Source organism: Triturus cristatus, chromosome 5_1 (assembly GCF_964204655.1).
Source record: "Triturus cristatus chromosome 5_1, aTriCri1.1, whole genome shotgun sequence".
NCBI lineage: Eukaryota > Metazoa > Chordata > Amphibia > Caudata > Salamandridae > Triturus > Triturus cristatus.
Genome location: NC_140587.1, coordinates 1,011,649,196 through 1,011,671,551, shown reverse-complemented (window position 1 = coordinate 1,011,671,551; position 22,356 = coordinate 1,011,649,196). Strand labels below are relative to the sequence as shown.

Below are 22,356 nucleotides of genomic sequence, written 5' to 3'. Positions count from 1 at the left end.
GAAAGCTCGTGGTTAACGAATAGCCTTTTTATTCTCTCTCGGAAAACTATCTCGCTGTTGGTATTAGTATTCATAAAAATCAACACGTGTTAAAATGGGATTTTTAAACAACACCTTTCAGCGACTGTTAAAGCAGTGCACAATACAACGGTGCCAGAGTCCCAAAAAGTATTTGTGAGTACAGGAAGTAGTACTGCAGGAGTACACTTTTAGGTATTCTTACATGCCTTTGTGGATCGGCCCCACAACGTCGGTTCATTATTAGTAAATCGTCCAGGAGGGCATAGTCCTTTTTATTTTTACTAATTGTATATGGATATTCTCTGTGTTTTTCCAGTTCATCCACTTTTTTGAGGGTTTTCGGCCAGTTCACAAAGGCACGGAAGAGTACATAAACAAGTAGTACAGGACACCTTATGTACTCCAGAATTTCTTTCGGAACAGGCCTCATCGAGTACATGGATGACGTCCACAAATAGAAGTAGTGAGGACGCACTCGAGGAATGCTCACAGTTTTGATTCGCAAGAACCTTATGACCTCATTTAGAGTGTGGCTCCTACTCTGCTACTCTTGCGGTTTCTCTGCCTCATTTTTCTGATTGTGGAGCACTGCTTTTCCTGCCTCGGGCACCCACGCAAAGCATAGGAGACCCAGAAATAGAAAATGGCCATTGTTTTTTCCTTTCCACTGAAAAACTCCCAGTTTGGAAATCGGTTTAAAAATACTAACAAAAATGCCATGTGGGTTGGCTGGCAGCGTGGTGTTAACTTTTTTCCAAAAGTGCATCTGCTGCACTGGCATGTGCATGTTCAGCAAGTGATGCCCGCCAGGCGGGGTGCATCTCTAATTAAGGGAGATAGTCCACTTCTGGGAAAGCGAACGTGAGAGCCCCATTGGCCGGCCCATTCAGTGGACTGCCTATCAGTATCCAAATGACCCCCGGCTACATAGGAAGAAATTGTATCTGAATGGGACATATTGAGCACAGACCAACTGATTTGCATGAGCACACGCAACAGGGTGGAGGGTCTATTCATGGTTGTATGCAAGTGGTGAGAGAAATTCGTTAACATTTGCCAAGGGACCAGGTGGAAGGAAATTTTCTAACGTGTCAGATGATGTAGTTCTTGGAGACATGAGTTTATGTTCCTTACTGAAATGTAGGAGTTACTCCGTCAGTAATGTGTTTTTTATTCGGTCTGCCTTGTTACAAGTGCATTTTATCCTAGTGTTCTTGTAATAAAGTGGACTGGATATCTGTGACAAAGTAACCCATCCACGAAACTCAAAATCCACTACTGAGTTCCTGTGGAATATTGTTTAATGGTCCTTGAACATAACCTCAGAGAGTTTATTTACAGGTTGTGTCCTTTTTACAAATCTTTATCTTTGATCTGATGATCCCATGATTTGGAGTGTTGATTTGGCCTCCTAACTTAATTTCATTGCCAAGTTGGATGCTACTACTCTGAGTTGATTTAGTGGGTTTGAAGATGATGCAGGCATGCATTGGATAGCCAGTGCAGTTACTTTAGGGTCAATGTGATAGGATCATAATTCTTTAGATTTGTGGTGAATCCTCCAGTGGAATACAGGATACTTGTCACTGGAGCGCAGGTGTACTGGGTATGCTAGTAAGTTGGACACTGTGGCTTTCATGGTCAGGGATGACAAGACTTCAACAATTGTTCCAGACTCAACGTAAGGCAAGTAAAGTTTGATTTCTATTGAATGTGAGCTGGTACCAAGCAGTTCACATCTTCTTGGTGATGTAGTTCTTGAAAAGCTATGTTATTTCTATGATGAAGCCAATAGGCTTCACATGGGAATGAATTCAGAGTTTGATCTTAACAGGGTTATTAGAGGGTCCCAGTTCTTGATTGGGGTTGTAGGGAATTTTTATTTATTTTTTATTTATTAGTTTTATTGATTTCCATGTATCACAGCATTCACAAACGACTTAAATTACATACTTGCATCTTATCTAGCCACTACTTGCCAGTGTTAAACTTCTTTGCTGCAAGTCCCGGATTTGGTACCAAAGACAAAATTGTACAGCATTCGCTATAACAACATAATATGCTGTCTACAAATATTCGACAAGAATGTATACAATACTGCTTGCAATAACATGCTAACTCTTGGGGAGTGAACAGTGGGATAAGGGGGTGAGAGGTAGGGGAATCACATCTCACAGAATCAATGTATTGAGCGCAGATGGTGTTACCACTACATTGCATTTCATAAGTCTCATGCCCCTTCCTTCGCCAACATCTCTTGCACTTATGTCCCAGTGTTTGTGTGTGTTATCTTGGGTACATGTCAGGGGTTGCTGCGCGCATACTGGCCATGCTCTACTTCTGGAATGGTGCCTATTGGAAGGGGAACTCTAGCTACTATGCGGTACCCACAGCATGCTCCGTGTCCTGCTTGTCGCCTGAGATAGCCCCTGTGTCTCCAGGTGTTCCTGTCATGTGCCTCGGAGGTCTATTAGTATTGTATCCCATGCTACGGCCATGGGTAACTTACGTATGCCGGTGCGCCGCTTGCGCACAGCATATCATGGAGTGATACCAGGCCTTCACTGCCGGGTGGTCAGGGGACTTCCAACGTTTAATATTGAGGTGCTTTGCCACTATGAGTCTCAGATCTATAAAGTGGGTTGTCACTTTATGTTTCTTAGTCCTCTGGTAGAGGCCCAGCAAGCACACCTCCCAGTTCCACTCCATTTTGCAGTCCGTGCAGCTCTCTAATTGTGTTGTGATAGTCTCCCAGTAAGCAGTCAGTTTATTGCATGCCCACAGCATGTTTATGAGGTCTCCTCCCACCAGTCTACAGCGAGGGCACCGTGCATCCTCTCAATTGAAAAATTTGATTAATTGAGGCCGGTGTCATGTAAGCTCTTTGTGTTATATAATATTGTATTAGCCGAAACCTGGCATTCCTCGGTATGTAGGTAGGGCTTTCTAATATTTTTGCCCATTCCCGGTCAGTGCTTTGGCTCTGCAGATCAGTGTCCCAGTGTTCTTTTAGTTTCACTAGTGGGGCTGATTCATGCAGCCATAATGACTTTGCCAACCATCTGATGAGATGTCAGCCTGCACCCATTATGTGCAGATACTGGAGTGTTAGGTGTGTTTTTGGTTCTTCTGCTATGTCCCCCTAAAGGAACCTCAACGTTCTAGTGAGCACAGCATGTAGTAAAAACTGGCCCTGCGGTAGATCATATGCGCTCACAAGTGTGTCAAACAGGAGCAACTGTCCGTCTTGATATAAATCTCCTATCATCTGGAGTCCTGGATTGGGGTTGTAGTGATAAGGATGAACTACATATTGGCAGGATTTAATTTCGGGGAGCTGATAGACATGCAAAACGTGATAAAGTATATGAAGGTCTTAAGTTAAGGTGACTGATGCCAGTGCTGCAGGAGGTTTTCAGAAAAAACTGGATGTTGTATACCGATGGTTTTTAAGGTCTTAGCTAGGCTCGAAAACCTCATGAGGACCAGTGTAGAGACTTGAGACCCTTGTTGAGAGGAACAAATCATGGGCATCCTTTGCAGAACAGGTTGTGACTCCTGTTCGTGTTAATGTGATGTTCAATCAGTATTGATGTCTTGATTGGTCTTCATAGCTACAGAGATTTCAGTCAAGCCCCAAATACCCAGGTCATCATTATTTGAGATAAGATGGGCGTCATCTGCAATTTGATAAATGTGAGCATTTCTCTTTCTGTCTTTTTTAAAATCAGCCCCAGGCCAGGCCAGGCCAGGCCGCCCCCCCCCCCCCCTCCCTATGCCACATCCTTTTTTATTTGGGGTATCACACTTAGGCTCCCATAACTTTTTGTCCACCTGAGGTATGCATGCCAAACTTGCCTCCTTTTCTACCAACATCTTGAGGATTCTGAAGGTACCAGGGGTTTGTGGATTCCCCTGGAAGGGACTGAGAAATTATGCAAAACACAGCAAAAGTTGTTTTTTTTGGGGGTGGGGGGGGGGGGACATGGGATAAAATTGCTGCAGAGTAGAAAGTGTCTGGTAAAAATGAAACCTCACTTGTTTGGGTGTCCAATGCATAATCGCCTAAAAATGTATATACATTTTCTTTTCGATAATAGCTCGCTGTGCTATCCCCTCCATATCTATGTTTTTGGTCTTCCCCAGTCACAGGCCTTTGGCCCACACAAAAGTGAGGTATCATTTTACTCGGGAGACCGAGGGGAACGCTGGGTGGTAGGAAATTTGTGCTGGTGCGGTGATCCCAGACAGAAATGTGAGGAAATATTATTTTGTTTAGCTAAATTTGAGGTTTAAAGGGGAATCTGGGTAACAAAATGATGGGGGATCCACGCAAACCACACCTCCCTGAACTTCCCTGGGCATCTACTTTTCAGAAATGCCTGGGTTTGGTAGGTTTCCCTGGATGGCCTCTGAGTCATCAGACGTCTCACTAAGGCTCAGCAAAGACTTGCGTTTAAGCAGCCACCTCCGTCTGTGGCTAAACACCATGCCCACGACCCCACCCCCTTACATGAGCCTAAATCCAGGTGACCCGATTTTCAAAATCTTCTTCTGCTCGGTTGATTGAAGGTATTTTCACAGCAAGAAATAAAGCTTGGGAGAGGTTGCCTGCCACTGGATTGTTTCTGTGGCATTAGAGTTGTTTTTAACACAGTAGTAAACTGTATGCAATGGATGCGGACTGTGAGGGTGAATGTGTGCTTTGTGGGCATTCCCAAATTTCTCTTTGATCCATTCTCATACTGAAATGGTCAGAGATTCAATCCAACAAAGGGCTTGAGTCTACAGGTGGGAATGTGCAAAGTTTTTATGAATTGGGCACTGTGTGTTTTGCAATACAAGTTAGAACACTCGGTACAGAAAGTACTATAACCCCATTATGAACGTTTTGAGAAATCAGAGGCACAAATACAGAGGGCACCATACATTGATATATGTCAAATTTTGCACAAATGGTGACTTCTATAGTCCACTCTGGGAATCATCCTGTCATGGACAACAAAATAAACCTTGGTCAGAGTAAGAGCTTATTGGTTGAGCCATGCATTTCTACTGCTTTCGTATGCAAGCTCTTTATGACCTTTAATAACTGGTACCTTCTGTTGGTAGCTCCCCACACTCAATCTGAGATATTAGTGATCTTTCAGGTTGCCCTGCATGCTGTGTTGTCAGGAGTTTCAAGAAGAGTACCCACGTCCACACTCTGTGCTTTTCAAGGTTAAGAATAGAGGGACAAAAAGGAGAAAAGGAATCAAACACCTGATTATTGGCATGAGTGGAATTGTTTTCAGGAGTCTTTTGGTCTTTATTGTGTTCTCTCCCATTTTATTCTATGTTGATGTTGTCATCAGAATGCAGGGGATCTTCTGCAGATAATTCACACATGTCGTCTACTCAGAGTGCCCTGAAATGTGACCAGTTATTGGTCATGGTACGTCCATCTCGTCATGTAATGATCATAGATCCTTGATTGTAAGTGATCAGGTTTGGCTGTGGTCAGTAGTTCGAGTCATCCTAATGGTGACTTCTGTACTCGACTAGCACCATGCTGGCCTATGTCAGCTGTGAGGCTTTGGTTTTCTGCTTCTTGTCTACATATACCCTCATCTTCTATTTTGTAGCAGCCTCTTGAGTGACCAAAGAACAGGAGTCCTCTGAATGAGAAATTGTTGTATGATTTTTTCCCCCAAACTTAATCTCAGCTGCAGAGATCATATTCATACAGTGTGGGGTATCCCTGTAGTCACCAAGAATTTGACATAGCCTTTCCAGATTGGAATTGTTTTGGTTACTGAAGTGGCTTTTCAAGTGTAGAGTGAACTGTTCAGCTGTGCCATAAGACTGAGGCCACAAAGGTGTGGTCTTACAATGTCTAAAACCTCAAAGTCTTTATATTCGCTTCCAGATAATGCAGGGGCCATTGTCATATTTCACTTTTGCAGGTATGCCAAAGGTGGAGAAAATCATGTTGAGAGCTGGTATGGTTACTTCCGACGTGGTACGAGGTACAGCTATTTCCTCTGTAACTTTGGAGGGTTCATCTATAACTACCAGTAGGGGTTGCCCAGTTGAAATACGTCCAAAAAAGTAAACAGGTACTTCTGTCCACACCTGTGAAGGAACTCAAGACATTTGAAGAGGTTGAGGAGGACTGTCTTTGCTAAGAGCTTGGCAGACATGTCAGTATTTGAGTTTCTCTCATTTCACTTGTCAAGTAAAGGAAACAACACCTTGTGGCGTAGTAAACTGTTGGTGATCACTATGCCACGATGTCCATCATGCTCAATCTGCATGACTTGATCTTGTAGCTTACGAGGAATGTATACACAAGCCCCACTTAGCCACTCGAATGACAAACAAGTTCACCATGAACTTGCCTGAAAGCTTGAACAACCTTCATTTGCTCAGAGGGTATAATTTGTATGCTCTAATTCTTTCTTTCCATTTTTGGAATTCTGAAAGGACAGTCACAGCACGTTGAGTAGGATCAGTAAGAGAGGCTTGATTTGTATCCTGTTTATTTAGTGAGCACGGATATGTCTGCTTGAAAATGTATCTAAGGTATTCCTCTGCAAATGATGAAGTGGTGTCTGATGACACTAGAGGAAACCTGGACACAAAGTCAGCTGGATTTCATCCTTGCCCAGCTGAGAAGTATCTGAAATCGTTAGTCCAGTAAACATATGCCCCACCTCCCAATGCTAGAGGGCATTTTGGCTTTGGGGTATTCAAATATGGTGAGCAATGCTTGATGATCTCTTATAACTGTAAAATAGCAGCAATTTAAGAAGAGGTAAAAGTGTTCACAGGACCCAGAGTTCAGCCTGATAATTTGCTAGTGCAGGTTTGGTGAAGCTAAGTCTGTCATAGGCGACTGCTTGCAGTGAAGTTTCAGGATCGGGGTCACTTTGTGCTAAAATGGTTCCCAAACAGGACTGTGAAGGTTCAGTGTGAAATGATGGATCAAAATAGGCTAGGCTGTCACCACTAATAATTTTCATTCAAATGTTTTGGAAAGTGTTTTAATGTAACCACCCCAATTGAAATATGTAATTCTTTTTGTGAGGTCTCTCAATGGTGCACTCACCGATGCAAAATCAGGGATATTTCTAATGGATACTTTAAACTTGCTCACCTTTATGATATTCCCCAGCTGCCATACTTGATCTGGAAATTTTGATAGAAGTGATCCGGCGTGCCACTATGTGCCATCATGCGGCTCAGCCTTTGCCTTGTTCCACTCCAGCAGTGATAGAGCAGAGCTACATATAAGTGTCACCCCTGCGCGTCAGTCTGTTCCTTTCATCTGTGCCTTTGAATGCGTATCTGGAGCTCCACTCCTTTTCTGCCAGTTGATGAACTCTTTCAAACTCTTTTTCCAGTGTGCAAGGGACTAATGTACCCATCAAGGGATACAGGATTCAGACTGCACCGTGACTGTCGAAAACAGATAAAGGTGATGTACTCATACTAGGTATGCCTCCGGTGTTTGGTCTTAGGGCATGACTCCAAGTCATGTGATAAATGATGTGACTTCATACAGCAGAAGTCGATCCAGGACTGTGACGCAAAGCTGTTTGTTGATGAACATTAAATGAAGTTATGGACCTCACACAAGTTGAGGGCACAGAACCATTCTTGCGCTCGAGGTAATTCCTACAGCAGGTCCTTCTTGCAGTCAAAGTAATCTGGTAAGTTGAGGTCTAAGGCAAAGAAGTGGGACTTGACCCCACCATACCATTCCAAAGAGAAGTAGAGAGTGTTTCAAGATATCAATCGATTTCACTCTTGATCCCCATTCAAGGAGCCGATACCACAACTGATCTTTCTGCGTCATGAATTTCCCATGCCATTGACAGCAAGTCGAAGGCCTCAAAGTAGTTATGTTGCATATTTTTGGCACTAGTTCTTGTCCGTCTGGCATGCCTTCAGGTCCCAAGGCTCTACAGGGGCCTCCTGTCGGGTTACTGTCAACAGATCCATCCTTGGCACCATCTGAGCCCCTGGGACCCACATCTGGTTCTGTACTGATTCTGGTGCCGATTTCCCTGCTGGCCCCAATATCTGGGCCGGCCCCTGCTTCATTGACACCAGTCCTGACTTCGCCTGCACTGGAGGTTGAGCCCTTTCTATATCCGGTGTCCGACTACGAACCGAACCAGTCTTAACCCCAACTGAGGTTATGATTTGACTCCACTCCAGTGCACCTGATTCCCATATGATTTGATTCATACTAAACAATTCCCCTAACATGAAGCTTTTCTCATAGGCTCCATCATCTTTTTGGCTCAGATTCTGTCCAGAGTTTGCCACCACCTGGTAATGACGATGATGATTTACACCCCATTATGATGATGACAGTATTTATGTGGACTTGCATGAGGCCAGTGGGCTTGATACTTACCCTGCTACTTGGTTGATTTCCCCCTTGGACACCCAACTGAGAACATTGCTTTATTTGCCATAGTGATTAAACATGGAGCTAAGGTCCTGGATCTACAGCTGCTTTTTGTTGAAGTCAAGACAAGTGTTCTTACTGAGGATTTGTACCCTGGCCAGCCTCATCAGAGCCATTGCCTCCATTTAATGAAGCCTGGACTAACACCTTTATGGGCACTTGGTTTGAGCCTTGCTTTGGCCACCCTTAAACAGGCAGGTGGCCAGTCGCAACAGAGCAGAGCATACGACTCAGATTTTCTTACTCAGAATCCTGTTCTGTATTGTTTGGTGGTTCAGGATTCCACCAATAATGTAAATCCTAATGCATTCCACATGACTCCTCCAGACAACAAATCGAAAAGGATTGATGAGTTCAGGAAGTAAATGTTTTTTCGGCAAGGATTGCATTGAGATCAATCAATGCAGTCTGCCTTTTAGGCAGCCTATGCATGGCCAGCAAGGTCTTGCCAGCGATCATGGAGGAGTTTGTTCAGTGCCTCTTTGGCTCAAACCATTAAAGACAGACAAAATGCTGCCAAATATGGAATAAGGGCTGGCGTGGATACTACTGATTGCTTAGGATAAGCCCACTGCTCTGGTATTCCAACCTCCATACGTGGATGTAATGCACTGGCTTTTCTGGATATGTGTAGGCAACCCTTATTCCTTTTGATGGATCCTGCCTATTTGGTGAAAAAGCAGATTCTGCTCTTGAACACTAAGATAAGCAGAGCCACAGTGCGTTCTTTGGCCTTTTCATCCCTGCTTGACAGTTTTCTCTTCAGTTTCCGCCCTTCCAAAACTTCTCCAGAGGATTGGCATATAGACTATGCCAGGACCTGTCACCACCGCAACAGCCATCCCAGTCGTTTCATAGCCGGGATTGGGATAAAACAGACATCACACGGGTCACCGAAGGCACTGTTCTTCTTAGTCCCCTGCCCCTTCAGCATTAGCCCCAAAGCTGCATTAATTTGCTATTAGCTGCACACAAACACCTGGAGAAGGCAAGATCGGACATTTTCTCCCAGGGTGGGTGTCAATCACATCCAAGAGATGCATCCTTCAGATCATCTAGCAGGGTCATGCCCTCCTGTCTCTTTCCGGCCAACCACAGCTTCCTCACACATCAGAGAGGTTTTCAGAGGAGTACTTATCCATCTGCTGCAACAGTTGAAGGCTATACTGGTCAAAGGGGCCATAGAGGAGGTGCCGGCTTCGGAGAACAAGTTGTTACTCCTGCTATTTCCTCAGGTTGAAGATAGACGTAGGCCTTCAGCTTATTTTAGATCTTTGCTTTCTGAACACCTTCCTGCGGAAGAAAAAAATCTTAATGCTCACACTGGCCCAGGTTCTCTCTTCCCTAGATCCAGGCTCTCTCTTCCCTAGATCCAGACGACTGGATGGTTGCCTTTGACCATTGAGCATTTTCAGTTTGCCGTGCTCAGCTTTGGCCTTAACAGTGCCCCTCGGGTGTTCACAAAAGAAATGGCGGTGGTTGCTGCAGCTCGATGACTGTATGTTGAAGGTGGTCTCACCACAATCAGCCGTAGGTCACATCCAGACGATGCCGAACGTCCTGACATCACTGGGGCTCTCAGTTAACTAGCCAAAGTCTCACCAACTCCTTCGAGAGGCTCCCCATTATAGGTACTGTTCTGGACATGGTGCAGTTTAGGGTGTTTCCTCTACCACAATAAGTACAGGCCATTTGGGCTTTGATCCTGATGTTTCAGCCTCAGTATTGGATCTCGGTAAGAGCAGTTCTAAGGCTTCTTGGCCTGTTGGCCTTATGCATCTTGTTTGTCCACTTTGTCAGGTGTGGAGCATGCAGTGGGATCTGAAGTCTCAATGGGCTAAATACAGAGAAAACCCACTGGAATGGAATCCAGGTTTCAGAGGAGACTACACAAGATCTGCAGTGGTGGCTGCTTGACCGCGACTTCCCTAGCGGCTGACCCCTCTCTCTTCCACACCCAGAGCTGACAGTGGTGATGGATGCATCAGTGCTGGGTTGGGAAGGTCATTCGGGAGAAGTGGATATGAGTGGGCTCTGGATTCCAGGGGAAAACTAGCTCCACATCGATCTGTTGAAGCTGAGGGCCATTCACCTGGCTTTGAAGGCCTTCCTGCCATCCATCCAGTGAAGATTGGTGCAAGTTCTCGCTGACAACACCGCTTCCATCAACAAGCAGGGGGCAGAGTGTGATCTTGAGTCCTATACCAAGAGGTCATGGCACCTCCCTGGTTGTAAACCACCTGGTGGGATTTTTAAGAACCAGGGTTGACGAGCTCAGCCGGTGGCACATGGAAGACCATGAATGGCGGTTGCATCCTGAGGTGTCTTCTGTCAGTGGGGCATGAGACCCCGGTATGCCTTTCGTCCCTTGTCTCTCCTGCACTGAGTTCTAAAAAAGATCAGGAATTACTGGGTCCAAGTCATCCTGTGGCTCCGGATTGTGGCAGGGGACTGTGGCACATGAAATATTTGAGCATATGCATCTGTTGTTCGATCAGGCTACCATTTTGAAAGGATCTTCTGTTACAGCAGAAGGGCAGGGTTGTGCACCCGAATCTGCACAATCTACACCTCCATAGGTGGATACTGTGTGGTGGTAGTTGACTATGTTCAATCTACCACCTGAGGTTGTGGATGTCATCCTCGCAGTCTAGCGCCCCTCCACAAAGTACAAATTTACAGCCTAGTTTATAGTCCACAACTCAAACTCCTTAAGTGCTAAAGGCAATCCTAAAGCATATATGTTTGCCCTCTCAGCTATTTTGTGTTTGCTGTGCCAACCATCTTTGTTTAAATCTCCTGCAGTTAATTAAAGGTTTGACACACATGTTCCGGTCAACACTGTGTGTGATGCCACAGTGGTAACCTAATTAGGTACCGATGTTCTTCATGTGCTCTCCCTTTGAGTGCATGCATAGCTGCTCATTGCACCTTCTCAATCTCAAAACTGTCTTTCTCATTGTGATGACTTGGGCTTGTTGCATGGGTGAGAATCACTGCTCTCTCGGTGTAGCTGCCTTGCACCTCTTTTTTCTAGGAGAAGCTCGGACAAAGGTGGGCTTTTTGCCAAAAGTCATGACTTCTTTTCTTGTTGGGTAACTCATCAACCTCCCAAAATTCTTTGCTCCTCCTCATTCCTCGAAAGAGAAGAGGCTCCATTGGTTGGACCCCAAAAGAGCCTTAAACTTTTTAAGCAATTGCAGCAAAGACCGTTGGGTTGATTATCAGCTTTTTATGGAGTTATGTGATCCAAAGAAGGGTAAGGCAGTGCTCAAAAGAATGTTTTCAAGTTGACAGTCCTCTGCATTAAGACCTGCTATGCACTGGCCAAGAAGCATCCTACGGAATGACTGAGGGTTCATTTCTGCAGGGCCAAGGCTATTAAGACTGTGCTAGCACACAACCTTGACATCTGTCAGACCGTGATGTGGGCATCAGTGCAAATGTAAATGAAGCACTACTGCCTTGATAGTCAGATCTGGCAGGAAGGGTAGTTTGCCCATTCAGTCTTGCAAGATTTTTTTATTTGAGACCATTCCACAGACCCTCCAATTTGAGAAGGCACTGATGTGGTATCTGCTCTACAGGCAAGGAATCAGTGGTTAGAAGTATCCATCAGAAGAATAGGTTGCTTACTTTCAGTAATGCTGGAATCTCTTTTTGACCACATATTCCTCACTACCGTCCCACCTCCCATTTCTGTAGAGTGGCCTCTTTTAGCATATGAAAAAGTCTCAAATTAGACATATGCAAAAACGTTTTGTGTTTCAGAGTCAAGCAAGAAACTGACATAAATGTGCAAGGATGGTGCAAATATGTGGCTCCTCTCTGTCACTTATGGGGCGGACCGAAGCCAATACAGAGCTGCACAGAACCACCTAGCGGAGTGCAGTAGCACTGCTGTGAAATTTTTAAAATACAGTTTGGCACCTGAGGAATACTCTTAAGGTGAGAAATATATGGTTAGGTAGAGTATACACCAGAAAGCAAGTTATAGAAGGTAATTAACTTGTTCACTGTCAGCAGTAGATTTTTAATCCCATAAATGATTGTGGTGCAGACACTTTTTTCAGGAAGAGGTACTTAGCTCATTGTAGAGCCTACTCATGGTCTGGGCACATCCGCCCCACTAAGAATGTGTGGCTAAAGAACTTCAGGGGCCGTACTAAAGACGTGCCCTTTGGGTGCAATAGGCATTTGCGCCCACTTTGCGCACCTCCGGGGCACTTTGGTATTACGGGAGAGGCCGCAGATGCTTGTGCGTCCCCTTATGTAATACTGAAAGTGCTGGCGCACATACAGCGCTTCCTCAAGAGGACGTTCTCTCATTTGCATGGGGGCTTTGCCTCATGAAAATGAGGGAATCCCTCTGCCTCTGTGCCTGCGCTGTATTACTGACGTGGGTGCAGAGACAAAGAATCTCTCAGGAGATGCACTTAAGTGTGCCACCTAATAGGTGGGGCACTCTCAGTGCGCCCCCTCATTGCAGCCCTCTGGTGGGGGAAAAGGGGGTTTCATGGACCCCAAGACATCCCCTTGCAGGCGAGTGCAGTCATTCACTGCAAGGGGATCTCTAATTCCTTTTAAAAGTGCCGGCGGGTGCCGACTGCACTCTGAAAACACGGAGTGGCTTAAAAGCAGCCGCCCAGTTTTTCACATGAAGGTGCTGCCCCAGGGCAGCTCATCCACCCTAATATCACACATGTTCCTTGATTGCGCTGGGTGCACATTTTAAAAGGTTAATCCGGCACAATCAAGGAAAATGTGCTGTATGTATAATATGGCCCCTGGGGTGTCATAATAAATCTGCACTTTTCTTTGTTGAGAGCGAGATGTGCGCCTTGAAGGGCCTGGCGTATTTTCAGCAAGGTGCTGTTAGGCTCCTCCTCTGTCTTTCTATACACCAAAATGTAATCACTGTAATTATACAGTTGGGCATGCCTCACCCTACACACAGAGTTCTTATTGGAACACCAAAACTGAGGCGCTTGTTGCAAAATAATTCATACTGTGTTGCAAAATGAGTTATCTACTTGGATTCCTCTGCCAGCTTTAGTTGATAATACCCTTTCCTAAGGTCAATACACAAAAACACACAAGCACCGTTTAGTTGATGGATCATGTCCTGGATTCTAGGGGCTAAATATCTCTCCCATTAAATGGCTTGATTGGGCTGTTGTATATCAACACTGATGCAGAAGCTTCCACCTGCTTGTTGTTTGAGCACTGGGACAATTGGCGACACCCATTGTTTCGGCCCCTTAACAGGTTCAGTGATACCTTGCTGTATCAGGTTTTGTAGTTCTTTCTCCGCTTGTTCTTCAATGATGAAAGGAATGGAGAACTGCCTTTGTCTCAGTATGAAGAAAGCCCTTTCAAAGCTTAGTTGCCCCATTACCAATTCACATAGATGGTTTAATCTGGCTTGCTCAGTGGCAAACTGCGCATTGCGTACGGCACTCACTTCCAAACCCAGGGACCAATCAATGGTGGCCACTTTAAGGAACCAGTATGAAGTAGTCATGTCAACAAGGTGGAGAGAGGAAATAATGCAGCAATGGGACTCGCTTATGCAGGCGTCCTGAATGAAAGATAGCAAATCCTTTTGGTCAAATGTCTTGGAGATAAAATGCAAAAATCAACCACTTTTACCTAATACTTGTCATATTGCAAGTAAGACCTGTAAGGCCCATTTTGAAAAAACGTATGCTGCCCAATCCTCCGATGTATCATTTGAGGGTAGATAGTTGTAAATTGTGCGGCTTTCAGAGCTCCCTAAGTGAAGTGGAAGATGCTGTAAACCAAAGTGTCAGTGGTAAGGCACCAGGCCCGGATGGTGTCCCAATTGACTTGTTAAAATGCAACACTGACTTTTGGGTTCCACTATTAACAAATGTTTCTAATAACTTAGTGCATTCTTCAGGTCCTGTCACCTAGTTAACATCTATTATAGTTCCTTTATTTAAACAAGCATTTGCAATGCAATAGGTCTTGAATTATTAAAGTTTGAGCTATTGGTGTTGCATTATTTAGCAATGCCAATAGCTCACACTTTAATAATGCGAGATCTATTGCATTTCAAATGCTTGTTTCTTCAGTGGACTCTCGGTTGGCAGAGAAGTGCTGTTGCTAAAGGCAAAAAAGAGATGTTTTGGCTGTCAGCTGACTGGCTCTATAACAGGCGGCTCGAGGAAGATGCATACACAACACGGAAGAGCTGCCAAGAGAGGTCACGTGGGCTTAGTGGGTGAAAGGTCATGTATTGAGTGATTAGGAAAGCAAATCTGGTTTAAGGGTTTGCCCCAATGAAAACAGGAGCCTTTGTCAGCAAGCTGTGCGGGTTATTGAACATTGGAGTATACTTTAGAGTTGCCACTAACTTTAGAGTTGGCAATTAACTACCATCTGGTTAATGGGTTCGGGTTGATGAAATGCAATTGCCGTATTATGGAATTTATGGCGGGGAAAAAGCAAAAGTGTCTAAACAAGCCAGTTTGTGGAGCTCAGTTGAAAAATGTTTCATGTGCTTTGAGAACTTTTCCAGACAAGCGCAGCATAAATCTACCTCAAAATGCACGTTTTATGAGCCTTAATTCATATTACCTTGTAACATGTAGAAAAAGATTCTGAAGCCGGGTTTTGACTTCGTTCGATAAATAGACTAACAGGAGGAGGATGTAACAGATATGTAAATAGTCTGTGACCAACACATTCTGGCTCAGACTTGCTAAAGGTTTAGGCCTGCTCAGCAGCATCGGGTCACGTTTCTCAAGCAAAATCTATTCAGCACTGTAATTTGAACCTTGCGCTGCACTCAAACAAACCCTTTGCTCTATCTCCCGTTAATGTATGCAATCATAGGGCGTTTGGGCAGCCAGCTCTATGACATTGCGTTTTGGCGTTAAGCCATATCTAATAAATTAATGTGATCTGGCTGTGCCACAAACTTTAATGACATGTAAAAAGCAGGCACAAACAAGGAGGCATGCTGTATGTGGACTAACATACCTGCATTTAATATGTGCAAGCTCTGGGAAGCCTATGTCGGCAGCTATGCGCCCTATACATTGCTGCAGTCTCAGTTATGTGTGAGGCCCACTTTGGAGCAGGAGAACCAGGTCGAGCCTTGGCGTGGGCGCAGCCTCCTGTGCTGGACAAAATAACTCCCATCTCCAGGATATCAATAAGAAAAAAAAGGAAACTGTCCCAACCCTGGTACAATGAGAACCTAAGACTATCTAGACAGGAATGTCGTAGACAGAAACAAAGATGGAGAAGAAATTATAAGGTAGAGAATAAAATTGCATACAAAGTGAAACTTGCAAAACATAAAAAATACATTATAAAAGCCAAAACAGACTATTTTACTAAACAAATAAAAAATGCCTGTGATACCAATAAAACTCTATTTTCGGTGATCAACAGACTGATTAAACCTAATAAGGTCAGCCATATGGAATCAAGTCAGGATTTTTGTAACTTGCTAGTGAACTTCTTTCAAAAAATGGTGATTAACATCTATGACAATTTCACAAGTATTAATATTCTGAGCAAGTATAAATCCAACCCCAAGAAAGATATAACTAGCTTTTCAGAATTTAAAAATCCCTTTGATGAACAACTAATAGACCTTATTTTATCTATTAAGTATGGCTCTCCATATGACCCCTGCCCGCCCAGCATAATGCATCTGATACCTACACAATTAGCAGGGTATCTGGGCTCTATCATTAATACAGTATTTGTCAGTGGAATTTTTCCCACTCAATGGAAACGTACCTCAATTCTTCCTCTTTTAAAGAAAGACAATCTTGATAGCTCAGAACCCGGTAACTATCGCCCCATTGCAAGATTAGCCTTTGCTGCCAAGTGCATTAAAAATTTAATGAACAAACAAATTACTGAACACATTGAATCTAATTTTTTATTAGACGAAACACAACACGGATTCAGGAAGCATCATAGCACTGAGTCGGCCTTAATTACTGCCACTGAAGATATCACGTCAATTTTAGACGGAGGAGGAACGGCCGCGCTGGTGCTGCTTGATCTCTCGGTGGCCTTCGATATGGTCAGCCATGAAATCTTGGCTGTCCGTATGCAGGAAGCAGAAATAAAAGGCACTGCACTTGAACTCTTAAAATCCGTTCTAAACAATCGGCAACTAAATGTAGCAATGGGCTCAGTAACCTCTAAACAGTTTTCCTTACCATGTGGAGTTCCGCAGAGCTCTGCCCTGAGTCCCACACTTTTTAATCTATATGTAGCGCCACTTGCCTTGATAATAAAAAATGCAGGATTTGTCCTAACTTCCTATGCTGATGACACACAGATTGTGGTGTCTCTAACAAATGGAGAAAAGCACCCGGGCGAGGCCTTTAAGATCTGTATGAAGAATGTGAGTGACTGGATGGACATCAACTGTTTGAAGTTGAAAGCGTTTAAAACAGAGGTTATCATCTTTGGTGATAAACCCTCCCTGTGGACACCTGACTGGTGGCCACCTGCACTCGATGTGCTACCGGTACCCGCCACTAAAACTAAGGATCTGGGCATTGTTATTGATAAAGAACTCAAATTTAAGGCCCAAGTCAGTAAAGTCACAGCCATCTCCTTCTGTGCTATAAGATTAAATAATAAAATTAAGCAATACATACCAGAGGATCTCCTCAAAACAGTGAGTCTGGCTTTAGTCCTCTCCCGCCTAGATTACTGTAATAGCCTTTAGCTTACCATCAATTCAGGCCTGATCAACGGGCTTCAGATTGTACAAAATGCGGCGGCACGCCTCATCCTAAAAATCCCTAAAAATGTCTCAGCAAGAGAAGCCATAAAAAAATTACACTGGCTTCCAGTCAGGCAGAGATGTAAGTTTAAAGTCTTATGCCAGGCTTTTAAATCATTACACAATCTGGGACCAACACATTTTAGGAACAAATTAAAATGGTATGTTCCCAATAGTACCCTACGGTCTGGAACAGCCAGGAACATGGCAATTACCCCCTTCAAGAAGGCTACCTGTGAAGGCAGGAGCCTCTTTAGATCAGCAGCAATGCTGTGGAATACATTACCCATTACTTTAAAAACAGCACCCTCTTTGATCAATTTTAGAAAAGGTTTGAAAACTTGGTTGTTCACACAAACCATGTGAATCGTTCAACATGACTGCTGTTCTGTACTAGTGTTCTTACTGTTCTTAGATCATGAATAGCGCCAAGATGCCTCCGGGAATGAGTTGCGCTTTATAAATTTTAATTCAATCCAACTCAATTGTGCGTAAATCACTTACACATCGCTCACAGCAAGAACCAGGACTCTTTTACTCCTTGCTCAAAACGGCTTGTCTGGAATGAAGAGGAGCCTATGCATCCAGCCGCAAACACCAGTCCCGTACTGTAGAGGATATGACTTTATGGCCAGACTAGTTACCGGTTTATGAGCTGAGCGAACTGGGTTCGAGTCTCGGCAGCACCTCAACATTCTGTGATTCTGGGCGAATTACAATCTTATTGTTTTAAAAAAGGCAATTACTGAAATATTTGATTTCGAGTTCAGAATGACTTCCCTCATCTGATGCCGAACATAAAATGCCTACATCTGCTAAAAGCAGCACCATGGTGGACGGAAGACCATATGGCGTAACAGCCAGAGCTGCCACGAAACAAATGTCGAGAGATGAGCCTGCGTGTCCCTAAATGTCGCCTCAAAGTTTTGTTGTCAAGGTGAACAGTGCGATTTAATCCAGTGGTGCGTGCGCACCACAGAGGAGCGGGAATCAAAACCAGTGGTGCGCGTGCACCACAGAGGAGCGGGTGCGAGGGAGCCTGTTGTCTGTGCCGCGCTGATGCACGTAACAGACACCAACGGGAATGGGCGGGGCAAAGGCGGGACATGCGCCTGTCTTTTCCCAATTGCGACCCATTTTTTTAAAAAAAACACGCTAAAGCCAATGGCAGCAGGCGAAAGCCTGACCACACGCACGAGCGTGTGGTCAGCTTTCAGAACCCCATACAAGAGGACTCGCGCTGCGCAAGTAGTGGTGCGCACTGCAATGCTAAGCGCAAGACCTAAAAAGGGGACTTGTCCCTCACTGGATGTTATAGGCCCATATCATTAGTTGATTCTACGTCTAAAATTCTTGGGAGGGTAATCTATAACAGAATCAGAGATTTGGACTGCAAAGAATCCATTTTATAACCCTGTCAGTATGGTTATAGGAATAAAATCGGGACGATCGAGCAATGTTTGAATCTTAATTTGGTCCTGGGCAAATACACTGTACCCATACAAACCCCTCTATATTTGGCATTGATGGACCTGACCTCAGCATTTAACTGTGTCAATAGATCTAAATTATGACAAATGGTTATTTTACGTGGTCTGGGTGAAGCACTTGTGCACTTGCTAGCATTTTTGCACAACAGCATGAAAGCCAAGGTTAGAATTAGCATGCAGGGTGAGGTCTCCGGCAACATATATATTCACTGTGGTGTGTGTCAGGGGTGTGTGTTAGCCCCTCTTCTGTTTATTTTATATATTAATGAGCGCCATCCCTTTTTAACAAAAATTACTTCTGATGTACGGCAAGTTAAAAGCAAACTGCTGGCAACACTCCTTTATGTGAATCATGCAGTGCTTATGGCACGTACGCCAAAGGTTCTGAGTCTGTTGGTGGTTGCTTTGCTTTTGAGGACTGCATTCTTGCTTAAGATTAATGTAGAAACTATGCAAAGTCGCACATTAGGTCTGTGGGCCCAAAGTGTAAACAGCTACTTATTTTATCTGCAGGCGGCAATTGTTTGAGCAGCACAAGCATTTTCTCTTATCTAGGGGTCACATTTTCTGCCACAGGGTTGTGGACCTGAAATATTGTGGATGTTAAAGCTGTCTAGGGCAATCGGTTCTCTGTGTAGTCTGCCGCAATCAGTGTGTGTGTGGGGGGGGGGGGGCGGTTATCTTGCCCCTTCGTTACCAGATATATAAGTCACAGTGTATTCCTATTGCAATGTATGGGCTGAAGTGTGGGGTATTTCGCAATATGAGTCTATTCAGGGCAAAGACAATCGGTTTTGTAGGAAACTCCTCTCAGCCCCTATATCTTTTTCACACTTTATTTGCCACAAATAGCTTGGACTGTCTTACATAATTGATCTAATTAAAGTATGGCCCCCCTTACTTATGGCTCCTCATTTGTAAAAACGAGGAGGCTTCTCTGTCAAGAGAAATTATAATGGATTGTCTCTCTTGCAACAGAGGCCTCCAAATCCCCTGGCTGGCTCACATTCATTCTGAATATTGTAAAATTGGTCTACAACAGCTTATATGGTCCAAGCAACTTGCAAAAATCTAAATAAATAGGATGGCAACAAGCACTGCTCAACTATGAGAATCTACAGAGGAATAGGGAAGCCAAAGGGAAATTTAATATGTCCACCTATCTCAGTCAGTTCCCATCAGATTGCCCCACTAATTATCTCTGGTGTGCAAGGTGATGCTGGGAACGCTGCTTACCTTTCCGTTTTAGAACTGACACAGCAACATTTTTATTATGCTTCCCGATGGGTTTTAAGAGGAACCTTGATGCTAGTCGCTGCCCTTGCGACGCTGCACCCAACTTTCTTTTGAAGATGTTATGAAAGATACCCAAGACATAGTTCAATCCTGTTTAAAATAAGAAGTATTATAACAATAGACAATATAGAGTAGCTTTTGAACTATTATTACAAATGTCTGATGATGAAATCATTTTGCACATTGACTCCATTTTAGGCTCGGCTGTACATGCCCGTAGTATCATGTGTGTATACTCACACTGCTCTTATTGTCATATTTTATTTATCTTAATTGCTGCTATTCATTCATTTTAGCTATTCATTGTTTTTATCATATGTTTTATTGTTTTTGGAGTGTATGTTATTTTTATGGGTTCTTTTGCATCCAAATAAAGTTCAAATTGATTGATTGATTTATTGATTGGGGTACTAAAATGTTCTGCAATTGGTTTAATGGTTTTGTCTACGCAGAGTCAGATTTGTAATTTTTTTCTTTTTCTGAGTGCCTTGGAATAATGTGAGAAAAAGTCGCTCAGTATCTGCTTGATTACTGATGTATATTGTGCCAATAATCTGGCTCCAAACATTCAAATATCCTAGTTTGATTGCTGACTTGAAAGCTCAGAAGACAAGCAATGTCTGAGGCTACCTCCACAATGTACAGCTCTGTCTTGAGCAAGTGTTCATCATGTGTTAGATGAGGAGGGAAGGTACCAAGAAGGCATGTGTGCGGGTTTGTTGATCCATAGACATACATATCTACATTAGTCACTTGGAGATTTGTCTTGTGGGGTAATTTGAGAAAGTCAGTATCGGTCATTATTTTGATAGGAGCGTCTGTGTATATTAAGAGCTGAAAGAGCACTTCATTTTACATTTAGATTGATACTGAGTTTGTTTATTTTGATAGTAGAGCATGTGATTACCCATCTTCAGTGGCGACGCTGCCTCTGATAGAGAAAGCCTTATTTTTAGGACTCGGCCTGGCGAAAGCAGCGCATGCGCAGCACTGCCATGCAGAGGCCTTTTGGAATCGATACGATTTCAGCGTGCATGCAGGGAGACAAACGAGACAGAAGATGTGCACGCAGGGATTGGATGCTTTACTGGCGGCGTGATACACTGGGGACTTTTTTTTCCGCCGCCAGTAAAGGCAGTCCCCGTGTGCACATCTTCTGTCCGTCCCATGACGGGCCGCGCTTGTTGTCTCTTCTCTTCCATCTCAGTCTCCTTTTATCTCACTTTCCTTAGGTCACACCCCCTCCTCCAGTTTTTGCCTCTCTTCTGTTTCCACTCATCTCCCTCCTTTCTTACCTTCCTTTTCTCCTCCTCTTTCTCTGGTTTCTCCGCCTCAGCGCCATGTCTTCTTCGGACTCTCTCCTCCAGCCTCCGCTGTCTCCATTCTCACTTTCTCTCTCATCTCCCCTCCCCTCCTCCCTTTTTTCTCTGTATTCTTTCGTTTCTCTTCTCCTCGTCCCTTTGTCTTTCCTTCTTTCCTCTTTCTAACTCCTCACCCTCGTACATCTCTCTCTCTCGCCCCTTATTCAAAGTCAACATAAAAGTCCTGTGTCCCGTGGTGCCCCGTGGGCTGTGAAGCGGCATCTTATGTTTATTAGACTCTTTCCACGAGCTCCAGAAGCCCTCCGTGTCTGACTTGTAGATCGAGCAGATCACTTCTCTCGATAAAGAATGTCATTCTTTGCAACACGGATAACCTCAGCAAACATTAACAGATTGTGTCAAAGCTCTTCAAATGCTCATTGCTAAGAGTGTTTACTCTGTGCCAAGCCAAACAATTACAGTCATACATATTACTCCCTCCTTTGCGATAAGGATGACTAACGCAAGGGGGTTCTGCATCACCATAGACCTGATAGCTATCATTTCGGTGTCCACCTCCAACAATGAATTTGGGGTACCAGCAGCTAACTTATCAACTATAGTGGACAAGTTTCTAATTTTGACATCATTCAAAACTTCTCCTACAGAAGGAATCATGGCCCCAAATATGCCTCCAACTATTTCAGAACCACTGCTGCTTTGTTTGGTCCTAACTATTGATCACCACACTGGATCATCCAGGTGCTGTCCATGATGAATCTTCAGGTACACTCTTGCCAAATAACATGTGCCAAACCACCCTCAGGCAATGTAAAATGTGCGTGTTTCCCACAAACATAATAAACTTTAGGAATAACAGGATCCTGACCTCCCATGAATAAAGGCCAATTTACACCATATGCAATAATGTGATCACAATCACTCTTTCTCATACATTTAATGTGAACTATGATTTTACCTCTTAGCACACATAATTTTCCC

The 22,356-nt window shown here is 44.0% G+C and overlaps 1 protein-coding gene across 1 annotated transcript in view; it reads left to right on the top strand.

Moving 5' to 3' along the window:
- Positions 1 to 22,356, top strand: part of LOC146832789 (fibrous sheath-interacting protein 2-like) — a 538,629-nt gene that overhangs the window by 236,833 nt on the left and 279,440 nt on the right. The window lies entirely within an intron of this gene.